This window comes from Carya illinoinensis, chromosome 7, assembly GCF_018687715.1.
Source record: "Carya illinoinensis cultivar Pawnee chromosome 7, C.illinoinensisPawnee_v1, whole genome shotgun sequence".
In the NCBI taxonomy this organism is placed as follows: Eukaryota; Viridiplantae; Streptophyta; class Magnoliopsida; order Fagales; family Juglandaceae; genus Carya; species Carya illinoinensis.
The window spans coordinates 11710836-11728997 of NC_056758.1; the positions used below are offsets into that span (position 1 = coordinate 11710836).

An 18162-nucleotide genomic window follows, 5' to 3' on the forward strand; every position below is an offset into this window, starting at 1 on the left:
ATAGCACATTGTGGAGGAAAAGAGTGCGGCCACCCCGCAAGTCCAGCTTGTAGGTACCAAGTCCCAGTACCTCCATTCCCCACCTTGATATCACGGCTCCCAGTTGGAATCTGGTGATACTCCACAAATCTGACTCTATTTTGCGCAATGTGCTCGGTCGCTCCTGAATCAACAGTAAAGGATAGGAGTAAGCAACCATCACATGGCTAGTTATAAAAACAATGCAAGAAAGTTAGAGTGTACCTTCTTCGGCTTAGTGCAGTCACAAGCAAAGTGGCCAATCTTTTCGCAATTGAAGCACTCTAATTTTGACTTGTTCTTCCCGCACTTGCCCCTCTTGGTGCGCTGAGAAATTCCTGACACCTTTTTAATTTGTCCAGCAGCTACTCCATTCTTGGACTTCTTATGCTTAGGCCTTGATGCCTTGCGCGAACCAACATTAGCAACATAGGCCGTATGATTGGGCTTAGCAGCCTCTAGGCGCTCAGTCTCCAATTCCAAGTGACGCGAGACATCATCAAAGTCTTTGATATTCTCGTTATGCGTTAAGTTCTGGCTCATATTCTCCCAAGAATTTGGTAGTGATCTTATCACTGCCTGGACTTGCTGTTCATCTATCAGGTTGTTTCCTGCCAACCTAAGTTCGCGGATCATAGTTGACATAGCTCTAAGATGTTGCTTCATCGTGTGGTCCGAGCGCATCTTATAGGAGTCAAACCTCATGGTTAATCCATGCAACCTAGTGGCTGAAGTTCCACCAAACTTCAATTTCAAAGCCTCCCACATGCTTTGGGCAGTGTCATAGATCTCGAACTCACACATTAGATCATTGTGCATGCTGCTTAACATTATTATGCGCGCGCACTGATTTTTCTTAGCCCATTGAGTATAGGCTTGTTGATCTATCTTGTGTTGTTCCGAGTTCCCTTCACCGGGCACAGTAAGGGTGTGAGATAAGGCCTCCAAGACCTCTTGCTAGTCTAAAACATATTGGATCTTGCGATTCCATATGTCATAGTTTTCCCCATCTAATTTCTCCTCTTTGTTTAAGTCGGCAACAATATTCTTGGATGTCATTTCACTACAATACGCAAAGAAGGGATATTACACACACACACCTAAGAAATCTGCCGCGTCCTTTCAAGTTAGAAAAAAAATAATTTAGACATGTCGCAAGATCGAAAAATAGCTAGGGTTCAGAATCATCACTTGCATCACAATATCCAATTATTAAATTTCTAACCTAATTCCCGCGCAAATTTAAAAAACCAAATATGGGAGAATTTATCATCATAAATCTCAACCATACTCCCACTATCTTAAGTAGTCATCTAGCTCTAGTCACATGTAAAGACATAACCTACTAAAACTGTAGTAACCTTTTGGGCCAGTCTACAAGGACATCTTCCCAGACCATAGCAACCTGTTGGGCCAGTCTACAAAGATAGCCAGACTACAACAACCTGTTGGGCCAATCTACAAAGATGGTTCATATAAAACCATTACAGTCCATTTTTCTTGTTCCATTAGTGCTTTTACAATTCTTACTGGGGCCACTGTAGTCTTTTTGGCTACACAGTACATTTACAGTTCTTACTGGGGTCACCATGGTCTTTTGGCTATACAATGCATTTACAGTTCTTACTAGGGTCACTGCAGTTCTTTCAGCCTATCATTCACACTAACAATTCTAACTAAGACTACTTAGTGGGATTTTCTATTTTATCACTAAAAAAAATAAAGATTAATGTCTAAACATTCAAGTCTAACATTCATAGATGATAAAATAATCACATTTTCACATGTTCAATACACACATACATGTTATCACATTTAATATAAAAATTAAATAAAAGATCACATGTAATATAACATCATGGAAAAAAAATAGCATGAATATAACCAAATATTCACATGTAATTACATTTAATCTAAAATATTAAATAAAAGATCACATGTAATATAACAATATATCTAAGCATATATTAAATCATGCCAAAATAAAAATAAAAATAAAAATTTATTTATTTTTTATTTAACAAAAAAAGAACTATTATAAAAACATTTAAAACCCCCACCTAAACCAAAGGATATTCGTAGCCCAGTGGTGCACCCATCTCTTTAGTTTAGTAGGTGGTCCTGGGTTCAAAACCCCATTGTGCCATTTTATTGTTTTATTTCCTTTAAAAAAAATTGGCTTATCTTTAAAAAAAAAAAAAGGGCCGAAAAAAACTGGGCCGAAAATGGCCCAATTGAACGCACCTTTTTTTTTTTTTAACAGAAAACAAATGGGCCGAAAGGCCCAGCCCATTTCATTTGGAAGGAAAAGAAAAAAAACATTGGGCCTAAAAAGCCCAAGCCCATACTGAAACAGATGACTTAAGAGTCATCTTCTTCCTCCAATCGTTACTATTCATGTGAACAGTAATTCAAAAAATAGCTAGCTTCGGCTGCCATTAATGGAGGTCACTGGCGCCGCTATTCGTTAAAAACTGCTTCCAGAGGAAGCTGGGTGCTGCCGCAGCACCTAGGTGGTGCTTGCAGCATGCTGAGAAGACTGATTGAGCATCACCTTCTATTATTATAAAGCTTGAGTTAGATTGAAAAGAAGTACTTGCCATGGCAGCTGCTAGGAACGCCGCTTTCGCTTTAGCTACCAAAGGGGTTAAAGAGGTAATTTTTTCTGTGAAGATCTCCAAAATATCACCTAAGTGGTTTCTTCGAATTGCTGAAGCTATAGAAAAATCATTTCTCACTACTGCATCAAAGGAGATACTAAGAGTTCCAACTGGAGGAGGACTCCATTTGAGAGTTGGGGTTTTGAACAGAGAGCAATCGGACCAGGCATTTTTGTAGCTTTCATAAACTGTGGATAGTTGCTTCTTTGTTTCTTCCAGAGAGAAACTTGAAATATTGTGAACTATCTCATTCTGGTTTTTCCATAAAAAATCCAGCAAAATGACTGCATAGAGTTGGAAATGGTGGCTATCTTTCCCTTGTACGCCTAGGAATTTACCTGGATAGATAATCATTTTTATCCAGTCTAAAATGGAATGGATTGGCAGTCTTGCTATACTTAAAGGCCAGCTTCCTTGTTGCCATAATATTCTGACAATTGGACATTCCACAAATAAATGAAGTGTTGTCTCCTCATCTTGGTCACAAAAGGTACATTCTGTGTTGACTTGCTGAGAGATTCTTTCGTTGATTTTCACCTTTGTTGGTAAAATATTCCATAGTATTTTCCATAAAAGAAGCTTATGACGGTCATGAATTTTTAGGCTCCACAAAGGCTTAAAGAGAGGGTTTTGATTTTGATGAACCGATTTGTGGTAGTCAACTAGTGCGTGATAAGCTGCCTTCACTGAGAATTTCCCACTATGATTAAGTACCCATATCTCTTTATCCTCGCCTTGTGCTGTTTAAGACAATGGAATCTTCAGAATTTCCCTTATGCTGGGTTGATCAAAAAGGCTTTGCAATTTCCTGATATCGCAAGATTTCGTGTTATTTTGGATGAGGTCAGAGACTTTGATAAAAGGGTGTATGGTATCCATGTCCATGAAGGGTGTTGGCTTGAATGTTTTTAAAGTAGGGATCCACGGGTCTCTCCAAATATTAACCAATTAACCATTGAAGATTTGGAAGCACCTACCTTTAAAAAGCAGGTCTTTTGTCTTGAGAATGCCTTTCCACATTGGAGAATTTGAAGTTCTTGAGATTGCCGTCCATAAAGTTGTGTTCTCTAGATATTTGGAAGATAGTATAGAATGCCATAAACCGAATTTTGGTCCACTTAATTCCCAACCTGTTTTTGCTAAGAGAGCTTTGTTCATGTTTTCTATTGACCTGATGCCCAGTTCTCCCATTGTTTTTGGTAGACAGATTGATTTCCAAGACTTCAAAGTGAGATTGTGTATTTTGTCTTTCGGGAAGCCCCACCAAATTTTTTTTTGCATTTGATCTAGAGTCTTGCATACTGACTTTGGAATTTGGAGTATTCATGCTGTAAGAGGGAATGGAGCTTGCCACTGATTTTATCAACATTGTTCGACCTGCTTGTAATAAGAGTTTTGCTTTCCAGCCTTCTAGTTTTTGTCTAACTTTATTTAGCAGATCTGCATAATTTTCTCTTTTCCTTCTATTAAAGGAAGTTGGGAGGCCCAAATATTTCATTTTTGCTGAGGAAGCTTTGTAGGGAAGCCAATTAGAGATAGCAGTTTTGTCTTGGTTATTTGCATTCCTTGTGATAAAAATAGATGACTTTGAGAGGTTTATTTTTTAACCTAACCAGCTTTGGTATTTTTAAAGGTATTTTTCTATTTCTTTTGCATTTTTCTCTGAGGCTTTTGCGAAAATGATTGTGTCATCTGCAAAAAGTAAGTGGGAGACTGGCGGGCTGTTCCTGCTTAATTTGATTCCTTCAATCTTTTTTTGTACTTCAGCTCTTAGTATTAGCCTAGATAAGGCTTCTGTGACTAAGACAAAAAGGAAAGGCGATATTGGGTCTCCTTGTCTTATGCCTCTTTCTGCTTTGAAGAAACCTCTTGGTGAGCCATTAATCGTCACTGAGAATGTAGCTGTTGATATGCACTCCTTTATCAAATTGATCCAGTTTAAGCTGAAGCCTAGGCTGTTCATTATTTCAAGAAGGAAATTCCATCCCACTCTATCAAAATCCTTTTCCATGTCCAGTTTTAAAGCCATCAAGCCTTTCTTTCCAGATTTCTTTTTTAGTAGATGGGAGAGCTCATGTGCAATCATTGTGTTTTCTTTTATATTCCTTCTTGGGACAAAAGCTATTTGTAAAGGAGAGATTATTTTGGGAAGTAGCTTCTTTAGTCAGTTTGCCATGATTTTGGTAATGATTTTATAGCTGACATTTGTGAGGCTTATAGGACGGTAATGGCTAGGGGAGCTTCGACAAGGTGATTTTGGGATCAACACGATGTTTGTATGGTTCATCTGCTTTAGAAGCTTCCCACTTAGAAAAAAGTTTTGGATTGCCCGAGTAACTTCCACTTTAATGATTTCCCAATAGTGCTTGAAGAAAAGAGCTGTCATGACGTCAGGGCTAGGAGCTTTGTTGTTGGGGATTTGTCTGAGAGCACTGAAAATTTCTGATTCATCTGGGATTTTCCTGAGCATGTTGTTTTATTCTTCTGCAATTTGCTTTTTGAATAACTGACCCAATTGTTCTGGAATTTGAGGCTTTGATGAAGTATGTACAGTTTTGAAATAATTTATGAAAACTGATTCAATGATTAAAGGGTCCATTGACCAATTACCTGGCCCCAATTTGATTGATTCAATGGCATTCCTCCTTCGACGAATTGTGGTTGTTAGATGGTAAAATTTCGTATTGAGATCCATTGAGGTGAGCCAAGTAATTTGGGATTTTTGCTTCCATAGAATCTCCTCATTTGCTCTCAGTTTATGAAGTTTGCTCTGCAATTCAATCTCCAATTCTTGATTTCTTGACGTTGGCATGCTGCTTTGGACATCTAATAAGTCTTTTTCTATTTGCTGGATGTTGTTCTGAATGCACCTGAAGTGGTTTTTGTTCCATTTTTTTAAAGCTTCTTTCGTTGAGATAATTTTCTTGCATAGAATGTAAGCAGGATTGCCTTGAAAATTTGTACTCCAAGCTTCTTGAATTATAAGGTGGCTCAGCGGTTCCTGGGTCCAGAATTCTTCAAACTTGAAAGATGGAGCATTTCGCGAGTTTGTTGATGTGTTGAGTAGAATGGGATGGTGATCAGACGCTGAGGAAGCTAGATGTTGTAGAGAAGCATCAGGAAAAAGAAGTCACCATTCTTTATTGACAATGACTCTATCTAATCTTTCTTTAATAAGAGCAGCTCCTTGTCTGTTGTTAGTCCAAGTGAATTTTGGCCTTGTAAATCCGATGTCTATAAGTCCATTGTGATCCATTAGTGTTTTTAAGCCTCTATTCTGATTGATATGAATTGGTCGACCCCTATATTTTTCCGTCTAATTTATCAAGTCATTGAAGTCCCCCATGCCTGCCCAAGGACCCGGGTAGTTTTGATGTATAGAGTCGAGGTGACTCCAAAATTTTTCTTTTTGATTCGAGTGAGCTGGGCTATATACATAAGTAACCAACCAAGGATGGTGTGAAGGATCAGAGTAAAAAAGAACTGAGATGGCATTAACATAAATATTTACAGGCTCCAGATCAACTCCTGGATGCCATAGCAACAACAAACCCCCTTTTTTACAGACTGCAGGAAAGTGCACAAAAAGATGGAAACCAAGACTATTTACAACAAAATTAGTGCGGTCATCTGATACTAAGGTTTTCTATAAGAAAATGACGTCCGGATTATGTATCCTAATATATGCCCTTAAGTTTCTAATTACCTTGGGACAGGCGAGCCCTTGGCAATTCCACGCTAAAGTCCTCATGGAATTTTTGGAGGCATGTTGACGCTTGCCTCAAGAGCTAACTTGGACTTTTTCTGGGACTGGATTCCTGGTCTAGTGTATGGGTTCATTTTTCCTTTCCCTTTGGACTTTTTTCCTTTCCACCCGAATTGTTTTGCATTGCCATTAGAGTAAGTGCTGAAATAACTTCCTCTGATTTAGACTGAGTTTCACCCTATTCCTGACTCGATTTTCTCCAATTTTATCAAACGTTGTGACTTGCGGTTAGGGGCCTCCTTATCCTCTGTTAAATTCTATCTCTTCAAAGGAAAGGTTTGGCTGAGCTGACCTGTTGGTGGGGGGGTATGGGATGATTCTGAGTCAATTATTATAATCTCATTGGAGCTGAATGTAGAGCGTTGTTGGCCTGGTGGGTTTTCGTTCGGTGCTGGGATTGATTCGGAGAATTGCTTTGCCTCTTTTGTGGGGATGATTTCCTATGCTTGAGTTGCCTCTTCACTTTGATTGTTCTCTCTTGTTGTAATCGGTTCTATTTCTTTCAGAAGCAGGGATATGGATTTCATCTTCATGCTTTTCTGTGGTCACTCAAGAGAGAGATAATTGTTGTCTTGCAGAAGATGGGAAGTTATGGAGAAGAAATTCTGTGATTTTTATTTTAGGACTGTCCATGAAGAGTGGACGTGTTTCGATATTGCTGGGCTGAGGTCGAGGAGATAGTCCTTCTAGTTTCGATGTGGATTCAAAAAAGTGTTTGACTTTATCTTCTTTTTGACCCTGCATAGCCGAATAAACTTTTTTCCACTGTGCTCTCCATGTGGCGTTTTTCCTAGTGGATAGAGACTCTGATGGGAGGGGTATGGCAGAGTATAGTAGCTGTGAATTTATCAGAGGCTGCGGCATTACTCCTTGAGTCAGTAAGGGAACATTACTTCGGTAAGTACATGGGATTTTAGACTGGATAGTTGAGATAACAGTAAAAGGTATTACTCCGGTTGGTGGAGTAATGAATGAAGAAAGATCATTGTAGCTAGACTGAACATGCAGAGCGTTTGGCGATTGTGGAAATGAGAGGATTCTACTAGTGTCTGGTTTCCCATGCAGTGAAGATGAAGGAAAAAAATTCCTCAGTTTCAGGTTATTCTCGAGCAAGTGAAGAGCTTCTTCCTCGCAGCTATAAGATTGCAGGTTTAATTCTGATGAAGATCCTCCATGCTCTTTCCCATTTTTGCTGCTAACTTCTTCTATTTTTTTCCAAATTCCAATTGCCAATTCAGCATTTGGCATATTTTTTTGAGATGGCAGAGTTTCTTCTACTTCCATATTACCTGCTTCATCTTCAGTATTATGCATTGGGGGGACATTTTGCAGAGAATAATATTCAGCTCTTAAAGCTGGCCCGAATCTGATTCTTGATTGTGTTGAAATGGGAAAACCACAAAATATTTGGGAATGACTAAGTCTACCGCATACATAGCAGAAATCGGCTAACTTGTCATACTTAAAAGCAATTCAAAATTCTTTGTTTCCTATACGCTTTAGAGGGAAACCTTTCTTCAAAGGATTTGTTACATCAATGGCCACTTTTATACGGATGAACTTTCGAAAAGCCAAGCCATAGATTGGTTCTACTTCTACTTTTATAAGATTTCCTGTCACGTTTCCAATGTCCACTGCATTTTCCAGGTTAAAATGGTCTAGGGGTAACCCGTGCAACTGAACATTGAAAATGGCCTCATTCAAGCTTATTTCTTCTATGGTTGCCCCAGGTGACCACTGTTTTAAAATCATCAAATGACCCTTAAAGTTCCAAAGGCCTTGGTTTAGAACTCTAAGTTTGTCTTGAGGAGTTCTAAATGTAAATATAAATTTTTTTACATCCATGTCTTCAATCAAAAAGTTTTGAATAAATTTCCATGAGGCTTTTATGCATGAATGTATAGCAAATTTATTCAGGGGTCTATCGGCAACTAACCTTCCAATCAGTATTTTTTCAGATGATGACTTTGCCGCTTCTGCGGTTGTTTTGAGATGAAGGTCCTGCCATGATAATGCTTCCGTCTGAGTGATGAGTGCTTCGATGTCCATTTGTTTTCATTTCTGAAAACTGAGAATTACAATGGTGGTAAGCTACCTTCATGCCAACTTTAGAGGATGTACAAGGTCAATAAGAGCAGCAGAGAGTGCAGATGGGAAGAGAGTATCTCCTAGTAAGGAAAACTCAGGAAAAAGGCATCTGGAAGAGATAGGGGGGAAGGTATTTGATCGGGTTAGAGAGAGAAGCGCCATGGAATGAGACGCGGGATCAATTACGTAAGGGAGTTAAAATGGATTGTAAATATCTGTAATGTTATGTGCAGTTATAGAGTATACATCACGTAATATTTTAAAAAGAGTAAATTTACCATTAACATACAATTCAGATATTATACACGTATAAAAACAAATACATGAAAACAAATATAGGGCACGTATACCCAAGACTGTAACATATAAATTGCAGTGTTTATAATATGTGTAGGAATTTATTTTTTATTTTTAAATTGCAAGTGGGTCCGAGAAGTGACAAAGATAGGAATAGGTTTCCCCAAACAATATTATTCTGATGCTTGTTGGAGCCAGCCTACTTTGGATGGGGTGGACGGGATTCAATGGTGGAGGTCCCTTCGTGGCCAGCATAGATGCATCTCTGGCCATCCTTAACACACGTGTGCACTGCCACCAGCTTGCTGACGTGGCTCTTCCTTGACACGTTCATCATTGGCAAGCCCTCCGTGATTGGTGTCGTTCAGGGTATGATCACCAGCTTGGTTTGCATCACACCTGCCGCAGGTACCTATGTATATATTTATATATATATATATATTGAGTTATGATCCAAGCAAATCTTTTTTATTTATTTATTTTTCTAATTTCTTTAATTTTTAATTAAGGGTATTTGTGTCATCTTCTTTACATAGGATTATATTGTAAGTTTTAGATAGTTTGAGTAGTGATAGGCAAAATTGATAGCTTTAAGGCCTTGTTTGGATAGTTAGATGAGATGAAATCAATGTTCTGTGAATAATACCGAAATTGTTTGAGTTAAGATATTTTATAGGATTTTAAGAAATAATAGAGAAAAAATTAAATAAAAATATTATAAAGTTAAAAATATTGTTAGATAATTTTTTAATATTATTTTATTTTAAGATTTTAAAAAGTTGAATTATTTTTGGTGTTTTGTATGGAAGTTTGGAAAAATTATAATAATTAAATGAAAAGTAGTTGAAGATTTGAAATTAAAAAATGTTTATATTTGTGGTATTTGGATGTTCATGAGATGATCTTGCAATCCAAATGGGACCTTAATTGGAAGAGTTACATGTATGGTACTATTATGTCAAATTTAGAAAATATTCAAACTTTTGATTCAAGAAATCTGACTTTTATACTGAGGATCGTTACATATATATAGCTACACTATGCTAGACTATTTATGAAAACTGTGCATGTAAGGAAATGATATACTAATTACAAAAATTACGGGACAATTACAAGAATCAAGTAATTGCTGATTTTGTGCTCTAAGTATGGAAATAAGCTGTCAATACACCCCCTCAAGTTGGCACATGGAGATCCGTAATGCCCAACTTGTGGAGAAAATGGTGGAAGAGGTCCCAACTTAAGGCTTTGGTGAAGATGTCGGCAACTTGCTCATGAGAGGAAGTATGAATGGTGGTGAGTAGACTTGATCTGATTTTGTCACGAATGAGGTGACAATCAATCTCAATATGTTTGGTACGTTTATGAAACACAGGATTGTGAGCGATGTGTAGAGCCGATTGATTGTCACAATGTAAGCTGAAAGGTTCGGGATGAGAAATACCAAGATCAGTGAGGAGCTATTTCATCCAGGTGAGTTCGCAAGTGGTGACAGCTATGGCGCGATATTCAGCATCAGCAGAAGAACGGGCCACTGTCGTCTGTTTCTTTGTACGCCAGGAAATAGGAGTTGAACCTAGCGACTGTCGTCTGTTTCTTTGTACGCCAGGAAATAGGAGTTGAACCTAGCTGGATGAAGTAGCTTGTGGTGGAGTAGTGAGTGGTGGGACAGCTGGCCCAATCTGAATCAGTGTAAGCAGGTAATACGCAAACTGTTGGAGGAAGAGAAAAAAAATGCCTTGGCATGGATTGCTTTTAATATAACGAAGAACACGAGTGGCGGCTTGCATGTGAGGAGCTCGAGGAGCATGCATAAATTGCCTTAGAATATTCACTGCAAAAAAAATATCAGGACGGGTTATAGTCAAGTAGATGAAACGTCCAACGAGTCTTCGATAGACACAAGGATCAGAAAGGAGAGTTCCATCGTGATTGGTGAGCTTTAAATTTTGTTCCATGGGAAAGGGAGCGCTCCAGGCACCAAGTTGTCCACTATCAGAGAGAATATTAAGGGCATGTTTTCGTTGATTGAGAAAGATGCCTTTAGGTGATTGAGCAACTTCAAGACCAAGAAAATATTTGAGAGGATCGAGATCTTTGGTTTTGAAATGTGAAGAGAGAATATCTTTGAAGAGTTGAATACGGGAGAGATCATTTCCAGCAACCAGAATGTCATCAGCATATACGAGAACAATAGTAATACTGGTGGAAGTGACCAAGGTGAATAAAGAATGATCAGCCTGAGATTGGGAAAAACCTGCATCAAGAAGCACAGCGGTTAGTTTAAAAAACCAATTGCGAGAGGCTTGTTTGAGGCTGTAGAGGGATTTGTGGAGACGACAGACACGGGTCTCCTCTTTAGGGCAATAACTAGGAGATGGTTTCATGTAAACTTCCTCATCAAGATCACCATGCAAGAATGCATTGTTGACGTCAAGTTGATGGATGATCCATTGTTGAGTAGCAGCAACAACCAATAAGCATTGCACAGTAGTCATTTTGACAATAGGAGCAAAGGCCTCATGATAGTCAAGTCCTTCAACTTGAGTATAGCCTTTGGCGACTAGTCAGGCTTTGTATCTTTCAATGGAACCATCAACCTTAAGCTTGATTTTAAATACTCATTTGCAGCCAATGGGTTTCTTACCAAGAGGTAGTGGCTCAAGGGTCCAGGTGGAATTAGCCTCAAGGGCACTAAGTTTAGCAGACATAGCGTCACGCTAGTGGGAATGGCGAAGTGCAGCAAAACAACAGGAAGGTTCAACAGAAGTAGTGAGAGCAGTTAAAAAATTAAGGTGAGAAGGTGAAAAACGAGAATAAGAAAGAAAAGCAGATAAGGGATGAGCAGTATCTGAGGTCTGTAAAGCAGGTGAGGATGCCATGGGCTCTGTATGTATAGTCGGGCAGACATAATCTTGAAGGTATGCGGGTCGAGTAGTGGTGCGACGAGGACAAAGAGAAGGGGGAGGGGGAGGTGGGCCGGAAGTAATAGAATGAGTGTGGGGAGTGGATGGTAAGATAGGCTCAGGGACAGGAAGAGGTACGATCGGTGGGGAGGTATGAGTAAGGTCAGAAATGTCTTGAAATGGAAATTGTTGTTCATGGAAGGTAACATCTCGAGAATAGAAGGTGACTTGGGTGTCAAGATTATAAAGTTTGTATGCTTTATGATTGCTAGGGTTGCCAAGAAAAACACATTTAGAGGCGCGAGGAGAAAATTTGTCACGGGAAGCATGGAGGGTTTGAGCATAACAGAGACAACCAAATACGTGAAGATGATCATAGGTGGGTGAAATTTTGAAGAGAATTTCAAAGGGGGATTTATGATCAAGAATACAACTTGGGCTACGATTGATAAGATAGGCAGCAGTGAGGACACATTCACCCCAAAATGTCAAAGGTAAGTGAGCTTGAAAACGGTGACTACAAGCAGCATTTAGAAGGTGTCGGTGTTTATGTTCCGCAACTCCATTTTGTTGTGAAGTTTCAACACAAGTACGTTCATGAATGATGCCGTGATCATGGAGGTAGTTTTGAAATTTGTGGGAAAGGAATTCTTGACCATTATCAGTTCTCATGGAGGTAGTTTTGAAATTTGTGAGAAAGGAATTCTTGACCATTATCAGTTCTAATTATTTTAATCATAGTGTTGAACTGATTTTGGATAAGTGCAAAAAAATGCATGAGATGAGTATAAGCTTCAGATTTACGTCGCATGAGATAGATCCAAGTAGTGCGTGAAAAATCATCAACTATTGTAAGAAAATAATAAGCACCACAAAGTGAAGAAGTATGATATCCACCCTATATATCGCAAAAAATACGATTAAAGACAAAAGTACTTTTATTAACTGGAGAAGAAAAAGGGAGTCTAGTGTGCTTAGAACGAGCACAAACATCACAATCAGAAAGAATACAAGGATTATTGAAAAAACTACGAATATTTAAGCGGGAAGGATGACCTAGGCGTTGGTGCCATAAGACTTTATTAGCAACAGTTTGTGCGGAGAGTGCCATGATGGGTTGGGGTCGATACACATAAAGCCCATTGCAAAGCTCACCCGCTCCAATCAGCCTTTTCAAGTGTAGGTCCTGAAAAAACAATTGGTTGAAGAAAAAGAGACAATGCAAGAATTATTAGTAGTAAGTTGAGGGACAAAGAGAAGATTAAATTGGAACTGAGGAACAAAATAGACTTTGTGCAAGATAAGAGACTAGGTCAAATAACAGGTGCCGACACCTTCAATGGGAAAAGTATGGCCAGTGGGTAATCTCACGAGTTGCTCATGGGAGGGAGGCACCAGCTTGGTAAAGAAGCTTCGGTCATGGCACATGTGGTCACTGACACCACTGTCCACAACCCACGTGTGATGATTATCAAAAGAATGAGAGGTAGAAACGTTACCCACAAAGTTGGCTGAGGAGGGTTTCGGACTGAGCAAATCAAGGAGTTTCTGGTACATATCTGGAGACAAGCAAGGCACCGGTGATGAGGAGGAGGAGAGGGACTCTTGATTGACCACCAGTGAGGAAGAAGAGGGAGCTTTACCAAGGAGAGAGGGCCTAGGTTCGTTCCATGCATCACGGCCTAGTGGGTATCCCACAATCTGCCAGCAGCGGTCACGCGAGTGGCCTAGTTTGCCCCACTCCGAGCAACAAAGGGAAGATTTGGTGGAGTGAGCAGTGAAAGCTGGAAGTTCTGGTGGTGTCCGAATCTGCAGTAGGCGCTGCTGCTCTTCCTGAAATAAAATAGAAAAAAAATTTGTGATAGGAGGAAGGGGCTCCATGACCAAAATTTGTGTTCTTAGTTGGGAGAAGGAGTCATTAAGGCCAAGTAAGAACTGGTAGACTCGTTCATCTTTGGCTTGCTGTTGTAAGTCTTTGAGGTCAATGCTCTTTTGTAAAGGATTGAGTTCATCCCAAATTTGTTTAATTTGGTTGTAATACTCATGAATAGAATGAGTGTTTTGGTGAAGGGAGGAAAGTTCACGTTTGAGATGGTATATACGGGCATTGTTTCCATGATAGAAATGGGATTGAAGGTCGAGCCATACCTCGCGAGGATCGGTGTGAAATTCAAGGGAATTGGCTATAGCTAGGCTGATGGAATTTAGAAGCCAGGTAAGGACCATGTCCTTGGTTTGATTCCATTGGGTATAATATTTGGAGGTGGGATCGGGTGGAGAAAGAGAGCCATCAACAAAGCTGAGTTTGTTTTTGGCATTTAGAGCTCGGGTCATGACTTTTTGCCATTTGGGAAAATTATCTCCTGTAAGGAGACTAGAGACTAGAATAAGGCTAGGGGAATCTGAAGGGTGAAGAAGGTAAGGAGGGGGGGGGGGTTGGAGAGGGAAGCCATGGAGGTAAGGGAGAGAGGATCGGTTAGGCTAATACTATGTCAAATTTAGAAAATATTCAAACTTTTGATTCAAGAAATCTGACTTTTTACATTGAGGATCGTTACATATATATAGCTCCACTATGCTAGACTATTTATGGAAACTGTGCATGTAAGGAAATGATATACTAATAACAAAAATTACGGGACAATTACAAGAATCAAGTAATTGCTGATTTTGTGCTCTAAGTATGGAAATAGGCTGTCAATATATTATATATAGCTAGTTTGGAAGTGATAGAAGAGTGATTGCAAGCGATATGATACTAGTTTGAAGGGTTACGTGTAGTCCATCTCCCTAATACTTCCATGCATTGATCGTATTAAAAGGGGGCTAAAAACAAAATTTTGCATTATCAATTTCTAGTTGTCTATTATAGAATTAATATTAGGTTTAAAAGAGGTAATACCAAGATGCCATAAATTTTACTGAAGTTTTGCACACCAATTTGTTAAACTTTGAAATCAAAATGAAGCCAAAACTATATAATTTATTGCATTAGAAATGTAACTCAAATCATACGAACCGTCAATTCAGTTTGTAGGATTTTTGTAGCAAAACTTATAATCTCTCTAGCATTTTCCTATTTAAAATGGTTAGGATGACATTGTTATATATATATTTGCTCTTGGTTTGGATAGTGAAATTATCTCAACTCATCTCATCTAATCATTAAAAAATTTTCAAACTTCTAAACAAAATACAATAAACAATTTAATTTTTTAAATTTTAAAATAAAAATAATATTAAAAAATAATATTATAACAGTATTTTATTCAACTTTGATTTCATCTCAACTCACTATCCAAACTAGGCCTTAGTCTATTTTACTGCTATCTTTGTTGGTTTGTTCTTCTTATTGAGTTTCCATGCAAATCATCCTAAATCACGTGGTACTTAACAAGAGTTGTGCAAGGTTGGGCACCCATCCTGATGGGTTTGATCTCAGGTAGTGTTCCATGGTACACAATGGCAATTCTCCATGACAAGGTTAGGTTTTTAAGACAAGTTGATGACCCCATGGCTGTTTTCCACACCCATGCCATAGCTGGAAGCCTTAGCGACATTCTCACCGGCATCTTTGCTGTGCTTAAACTCTGCCGCCTATTTTACATGGTGCCTGATTGGGACAAGTACATAGGGCTAGCATATGGCCTTCAAAATGGTCCAACTTCTGCAGGTTTTCGACAGCTGGGGATTCAGATTGTGGGCATTCTTTTTGTGGTTTGCTTGAACATTGTCATCACTAGCTTGATTTGCTTGTTCATTAGGTTGATAGTTCCACTGAGGTTGGATATTGATGAGCTGCAAATTGGTGACAATGCAATACATGGAGAGGAAGCTTTTTCCTTGTGCACTGAAAGAGAGAGATTTGTGAACTCCTATAATAATACAGTTTATGATGCACAAGAGTTCTCGTCCGTTTATGTTACAAGGAGTTTTGGTTTAGTTCAAATGGTTTAGAAAATTCTTTGAGTTGAAACTTGTTTAGGCTTAGCCAGAAAAATAGGTTGGTTTATGTATTGACTTTTTGGTATTTTATGTATTGATGATTTGATGTTGTCTGGCTACATCCCCAAGCTGCCGAAATCAAAGGCAAGAGAAAATCTTCCATGAATATTTTCTCTCACTAAAAGAAAAGCTTCAACTTGTCTCCTAAATATGAAAGTTAATCTGGCCACACTATAACATAAAATGTTTTAATGTATAATATAATGTTATGATCGATAGATCATTAGGATAACTATTCTGAAAAGTTGTATATATCCATTGGTGCTACTAACCAAGCATTACATCCGTTGCAGGCTAGAAGGATCGATGTCCCTAGCTTATGAAGATAGATAGGTTAGGAGAGTCCCTTTAAAATCTGTATGTAAAATTCTTTACTCGATCTATTGTAAAATGAGGGGTGGCCAATAGCTAGTGAGCGTGTCCCCATACACTTATCCGAGGTGAGCAAGACTAAGCATTGTGCATTGTCAAATGAGGGGTGGTCAATAGTGGGCATGTCCCCTATATTTATCCAATGTAAGCAAGATCACTAGTTGTTGCGCATTGTTAAATGGAACAACGAGGACCACTTCTTCCTCTTTATGGCTAAGCTTAAATGCCTGTGTTACTCGTGTGATGCCAGTAGGCTCTGCTTGGAATTTGATTGAGCCTAAAGGGTCGGGACATATAACACAAGGTCACTTACCCTCATTCATGATAGCAAAAGGTGTAGTGCACCTAGCATATATCTAATATTATTTAGTATTCGTAGGGGATAAAATTTTTTCATTGAACAATACACAATGTACCAAAATACTAATCCCAAAACATCCTTGCATCTCATTCATATAAGCATACTCAAAAGTAACATCAATAGTCCAACCAATCTTCAAACTAAATAGACATTGTATTGGAGTCATAACTCCTTAGTTACAGACTAAAAGAAATCCAGTCTATATGTCAAGCCACTCACGTAGCTCGGTTATCAATGCCAGAACCACATTAAAGAACTAAAGCATAATCCCAATTAATTCTTCAAGTCTTGTCTCTGATCGACTTGACGTCATCCAATCTGGGATGTAGTGCTCCAACTGACCCTGACGTAGCTCCTACTATTTCGGAGGGAATAGTAGTTGGAACTACCACGGTGAGATTTATAAAATCTCAGTAAGGAAAACTTATAAGCTACCAACAGTATGAATAGGCATGCATGACATATATGCATCATGACATGAACTTGAACATGCGTGATATGATTTGAAATTAACATGGCTTACATGAACATAACATGATTTGACTTGAATGTGGCATGAATTGACATGAATGTGACATGACTGAAAATAACTTGACTTGACATAAACATGGCATGCTTGCTCATGTAAATTGAATTCATGCATTCTAACTAAGAATATGAGTACTCAAGCAGCTCACATGCCTTTACACTAAGTACCCTTTATATTAAGGCAAATGTACCCCCTTCACTGCAGTACGAGACAGCTCATGTAACTTCATCGTAGTACCCAATAGATTGCTCTCCTTGACCGTAATACAATTTAACTTGATAAATGTTTGATGCTTGACTCGAAAATATTTCATGATAGACTCTTACGCACTTGGGGTCGTAATAACATAAAAGACTCATGCATGACTTAGAAATATTTCATAACATACTAAATGGTTATGACACAACATTCATGGTAGGTAACAGAAATGAAGACATGGCATTTGTGACATGTAATAAATGAATTGGTATTCATGACTTGTGACAGCAATATGGCATTCACATAACACATAAACATGTAACAGATTCGTGCAATAGATAAACATGTAACAGATGACATGTCATTCATGTAACAGATAACATAGCATTCGTGTAACATATAAACTTGTAACAAATAATTAATGACATGACAAGATATATTATAACAATTGCAATAAGCATAAGTGACTTGAATATAAATCACAATAGCCTTACCACCATGTATATGTAAATACACCAAGAGTAAGTTAGAAGAGGGAAGTTTGGATAGTGAGTTGAGTTAAAATGAGATAAGATAGGACTAGAAAGTTGAAAAAAATATTATTAGAATATAGTTTTTTAATATTATTTTTGTTTTAAAATTTGAAAAAGTTGAATTGTTTATTATATTTTATTTGAAAGTTTAGAAAAAATGTAATGATTAAATGCGATCATGAGATGAATTAAATTAATATCAACTTATTATCCAAGCAAGGCCTTACAATGATTTAGTGTAGGTAAAGCGAATCATAAAAAGTCGTGAACTGAAATTAGATAGTTCTAAGGTAAGAATATCTCACTAATTTCTTATAAACATAAAATTTACTAACTTACGGCTAAAATTGCAAAGTTACCCTTCTACTTATCGAAAATTAAAATTTTATCCCTAAAATAAGAATTTTGCATATGAGATCCAAATCTGAC

At 38.2% G+C, this 18162-nt stretch overlaps 1 pseudogene; it reads left to right on the plus strand.

Annotated features, from left to right (window-relative positions):
* The first annotated feature begins 8524 nt into the window (after nucleotides 1–8524).
* On the plus strand, nucleotides 8525–15692 carry LOC122316165 (annotated as a pseudogene).
* Nucleotides 15693–18162: the final 2470 nt, after the last annotated feature.